This window comes from Cryptomeria japonica, chromosome 10 (genome assembly GCF_030272615.1).
Source record: "Cryptomeria japonica chromosome 10, Sugi_1.0, whole genome shotgun sequence".
Taxonomy (NCBI): Eukaryota; Viridiplantae; Streptophyta; class Pinopsida; order Cupressales; family Cupressaceae; genus Cryptomeria; species Cryptomeria japonica.
The window spans coordinates 418,654,097-418,660,096 of record NC_081414.1 but is presented as its reverse complement, the minus strand read 5'-3'; positions in this window follow the sequence as shown (position 1 = coordinate 418,660,096).

Genomic DNA, 6,000 nt, shown 5'->3' with positions numbered 1-6,000 from the left:
GCTGGTGTGTTGATTCTCCCTGAATGGGATATAGCTGATGCCTTAATGCTTGATGCAGTGAGGAAAGAAACAAAGCCTATGGAAGGAGTGACATTCAACAAAGATAATGCTGCTCTTGTCATGTGGTCTTTAAAGAAGGATGAAAACAAAAGAAGGAAGGATGCATCAGATTCTAGCCTCTTAGGAGGCATGATAGTTAAAAGAGTCCAAGACATAGGGGTAGTGGAAGTTGCAAGCACAGTCCTAGAGACTGCAAAATTTAGTGTTGCGGTGGCAGAGAAAGAGGCACAAGAAAAGGCTAATCTGCAATTGAAGTTGGAGACTATTTTAAAAGCTTACGATGATGCTAAAGAAAGAATAGCCAACAAAGACAACATAATTGCTAGACTCTAGAGTCAACTGGCAGGTCAATATCATCCCAGTGAATCTTCTACACTCATGATAGCCTCCTCTCCAGCAAGACCCCCTCCTACTAGTCCCATCATTGAATATCCCCCTTCTCCTATGCCTTCTAGTTCCCAATTACCTGAAAATGTCCAACATGAGTTGGAAAAATTGAAACAAGCTCAGACATTGTATGCAAACAAATATGAGGAGAAGGTGAAAGCCACCATCTTGAAGTTTGTTGACTCAGTCAAAACCTCCAATGTATACATAAATATGAAGAGGATTCTTGAGATTTTGATCAAATTGAGAGAAGAAGAAGCCACTTTGGAACCAATCCTGAATAAGTGGGTGCCTAGAGGTAAAGAGTTAGAGCTCATGTGTTCTTCCCATGGAGATGCAGAAGAGAATGACAATCTAAGGTCCACATGTGAGTTTATAAAAGAGATGAATATTCTTTCAGTGGAAGGAGCAGGTATAAAAAGAAAAGCCCAACTTTATAGGAAAGAATATTCAAATCATAAATTTGAAATGTTTCCAGGAGGTTTCATTGGTCCTGTCCAGCTAAAGGAAGAGAAGACTTGGTTAAAGGAGGTGGACCACAATTTGTCCCTAAGGATCAATCAAATTATTAGTACTGATGACACATCCTTATTTGTCCAAACAATTGAGGAAATTGAAAAAGTGAAATCTCATTATGGCTTCATAGAAACAGAGATTGGGCATGTACGAGTCACTTGGAAGCGGCTAGAAGATATGAAAACAAAGATTGCTAGTTTTACTTGGCCTAGTGATTATGTGTATCAAGAGTGGAAAGATAAGTATATGGGACAGAAAGAAGATGCTTGGGAGCAGTTACAGGAGGTTGCAACAGAACAACAAGCAGAGGAAGCCGCAGATGCTGAAAAGGACTTATAACTGCTTCTTGAAAACGACCGGTTGTTTGTAACAAACTTTCTTTTGAAGGGTCCAAAGCTTGTATGCATCCATACTATTATAAATGGATACCAGGACTCCTAAAAAAATGATCGCAAGTAATTGTAAGAAAACGCTGCAGAAATTTATCTGAGCTTTTTTCTAGTCTTATGGAGAAACTCTGAGTTTTGTAATATTTTCTCAAAATTAATATCAACATACAGACTAGAAATAGTGTATATACATAAATGTGCATAGCAGTCACAGGGCAACTCATGTCAAATGTGCAACTCAATATAATAAATAATCTTAGTTTGTAGCTCTATAGCATCATAATGCAGTCCTTGACCAAGTATGCATACAAGAAACATATAGTTCTATTAAGACACAAGCATCAAAGTCAGAGGTTATGACAACTAGTGAAAAACATCAAGAACAAAAAGTTTAGTCTCAAGAATTAGGAGTTGTAATAAAAAAACTTACAAGGATGAGGCATATTCATAACTTTTGCAGTCCCACCTTGGATATCAACACTAGAAGCAACTCACATTGTTCGTGTAAAGACAAGACAATATGGGACTTCATTATACCCAGCAACTCGTGGTGTTGTTGTTCGTGTTGGCTCTGTTGGACCCTGCAATTAAGATTCAATATAAATTATTCAATAAGATTAACTATGCAACATAATGAAATATTGAAAAGTGTGTTACCTTGTTGAGCTTTGCTTGGTTTCAAGAATAGTTTAATATTCTCTACTTAACAGGGCCAACCACGTGAAGGTGGAAGCTCATTTGGCCCCTCCCCCCCGCTAACATCACTCTGAATTCCCCGTTAACATCTTATAACATTCATTCAATAATTCTTTCTACCATTAATAAAATATAGCATTCATTCCTTAATATCACATAATGTTCATTAACACATAACATTGATTAACATTAATTAACACGCAACATTTATCAATATTAATTAACACATATCATCCATAACCATTAATTAGCACATAATTACATTCACTAACACATAAAAATAAGTCATTATCAAATAAGTTAGATTACAATCATTTTTTTCTTTGTTTTTTCTTTGAAGCTATGAAAAGACTAAGTGGAACATCGGCGTCTTCATCATTTCCCCCCTCTGTAGATGTTCCGCCAATTGCTTGTGATCTCAATGTATTCCTAGTCCTATACTGAGGACGAGGACACTGAAGTGAAGGGGGGTGGTTTGCAATAACAAAGAAATAGGTTAAATTCAAAAAAAATAATTTATTATTGTTACAAGTATTTCATTAATTTAGAGAACATAATTGTTGTGCTCTTTACCTGATGGGGCCACATCATTTTGTGTAGCCTCAACCTCAACATGCTGAACACCACGGTCCTCTTCACCTGAGTGGGGAACATCACGTTCTTGAGGTTGTGTACCCAGATCATGCTCCACTTGCTCACCACCGACTACATGCTCTAAAATATTAACAAGAAAGGTTACTTTAATTACTACTCTAATTACAAATTAAGAAGTTTAATTGTATTAATAGCTAAATAAATAAATTTGAATAGCAAATGAATACCTCCACTACTGGGATGTACATCCGGACCTTCATGTGCAGGTGGTGTTTCACAATTAGCAGGCTGCATTCCAATGACATGCACATTGTTATCATTGCTTGCTTATTTAAAACAAATATAGTCACTTTATGTTGGAACTCAACATCAATTAGATTATTGGTAAAGTATTCAATTTGAAACAACTTCCATTTACCATATTAACCTATGTGACGGATGCACTCGAATTTTGTGTATGCCCACTCAATTCTCGTAGCCGATCAGCCATGGCTGAATAGCCTTGTTGGTAGGCAATTCTCTTGTCATCTTCTGTGGGCGCTCTATTGAGTTCAGAGCCCTGCATTTTTGCTTGGTACCGTGAATTTTGCTTGCATTGTTTGATTAAAAAAAACATTTGCAATTTATTAATATTTTGAGACAATATGGGAGTTTACATGAGATACTTACAATTCATGCAACAAGTTTCATGTAACCACCAGAGCCGAGTTTTTGTTGCCCGTGCTTTTCTTGCCTTGCCTTGGTTGCCTTTGATGTGTCACTCAGTCTATAAAAAGTTTGAAATATGTTAGATTATATAAATATAAAGAGTAATTAATTAGTACATAATTACATTCTTAATAGTATCCCGTACCTTCTTTTGGCGTCTACTAGTGTATTTCCTTTTTTCCTTTCAATTCTCTCCTTGGCATCCAAAATCAAGTCCTTCCATTCCCTCTCTGGAATCATGGGGGGATGCTCGTACTTTAGGTTCCTCTCCAAATGGGTCCTGTATTGGTCCCTCACATATTTTAGATATGTGCCAGCTTTTTCAAGGAGCTTGGTTTTGTCAAAGGTGTCATTTCCAAACCACTCAACCATTTTGTTTGTCAATTCATCTTTAACTTTTTTTCTTGGTCATTCCACCTTTTAAAGCAAAAAAAAACCTGTTAGATTCAAAAATGAACTGAAGCTACATTTATTACACTTCAAGAAATGGATGAAAGGAAAAGTATTCTAGCAATGATATGAAATCAAAAGTGGATAAGGGTTAGTTCACATATGATGTACCACCTTTTACGTATGGTGGGCCCAAATATCTGCAATGCAATGTCACTAAGATGTTTATAGAAAATATCATTGCCTGCAAAAAATTCATGGGATCAATATTAGTCCAAAACGAGTGATCATAAAGTAAATTACAATTAGAGTATATATAATAATAATTTTAAAGTACCTGGAACCTTTTGTATCTTTAAGGGAAGCATTTCTTCGTTGCTCACCATGAATGTGGCCTACAATGTTCCCATACTAGCAATACGAGAAGATATAGGAAATGATGCTATGTTATCAACAGTAGTCACCTGTGGCACATCCTCATGTGCATCTCCTCCTACAAAAAATGAATCCACTATGAAATGGCATTAGAATTCAAGAAAGAACGCTTGAAGGGAAATAAACACATGACAGGATATAGAGAAAAAGAGGGATCTACCAACAGTGGCCGGACCAATATGACGTGCACTAGAGGATGTCTGCATGCTACGTGTTGCCGACATTGCAGTCGGCAATACAGGTGAGGGTGACCTCTGATGAGGCAGCGTCGACATTTGCACAGAAACATTGACAACACCTAAAGAATAATACATTAAATATATCAAACATTAAATATATGAAAAGTGCAAGAATTGTAAACAAGGATGAACCTTTATTTTGAAAATTGACAGTATCAAGTATGATGTGTTTTGGGTACTCAGAGTGATAAGCCAAGCAAGTGATAATACAAGAAAATCGTCATCACCTGATCTTGCAACACCTTGATCATAGGAATGACTTTCATGAGGGCGGATAAATTGTTGTAAAAACAATACGTACATATTTTAGTTAATGACATAAAAAGAGAATAAAATATAAACCATTATTGAACTTTTGTTATAATTAAAGCTTTCATTACTGCTTACTTGCAAGTTTTCTACTGTCTTATACAATAATTCCACCCTCTGTCATATCTCATTAGTGGTAGGATGCATGGCTGCCAAAGCAACAATCTCTTTTCTAATTTTTATAAGAGGCATTTTAAAGAATTTCACAAGCTCTGTGGGATCTTCAAGGTCATCATTGCTTAACCCTAATGATTCCACATCCATAGAAAGGTGCTCAAGTACTGCAACTCCCCTTCCCTTTCCCTGAACATCTGTCTGTGTCAAGAATATCATTAACAATTACAAAATTAGTATAAATCACTAAAAAAAAGAACATAATAATGTAATAGTTTGCTTCTACCTAATTTGTACAATTACAATGAGGTTTACCTGCTCAATAGAAGTGTCGCAAGGTACATCTCTGTCTGCGATATGTGATGGATCCATGTTGGCCTGTGACAAAGAAAAAATATAAAAAATGTTAGCGAAATTACATCATACACAACATGAACAACATAAACTTTGTAGACAAAAAGAGTATTAAATAATTAAAATATGTTGTCATCAAAATCATTGTAAATTTTGTAATTCCTTACCTTTACTTTATGTAGACTATACAGGATCCTCAACTAAATAGTCACATAAATAGTCACATAGCTAATAAACAATCCAATTTCCATAAATAAACACAGTTTAAAAATTGTCACATAAATAGTCACACCCCCTATCTCCATCTCCATATTAAAAGGTGCATCATGAATTAATTATGTAATGGCATTAGAATTCAAAATAGAATGAATTAATTATGTAAAAAAAATTCTATCAAGAAGTCAATATTCAATAGATAATATACTAATCACATTCCTCATCATCGCCATCATCATCATCATCATCATCATCATCATCATCATCATCATCATCATCATCTTCGTCGTCATCATCATCATCATCAACGTCTTCGCCATCATCATCACCATCATCACCATCACCATCACCATCATCATCATCATCATCATCATCACCATCACCGTCATCATCATCATCATCATCATCATCATCATCATCATCATCATCATCTTCTTCTTCTTCTTCTTCATCGTCATTGTGAAACTGTCAATCGTGATCATCATCCACTTCATCTTCTACTTCTTCGGTATCTTCTTCTTCGATATCTTCTTCTTCCATCACATTATACTTTATTAGTCTTCCTCTTGGATCATGTCTAACAACAAATGACC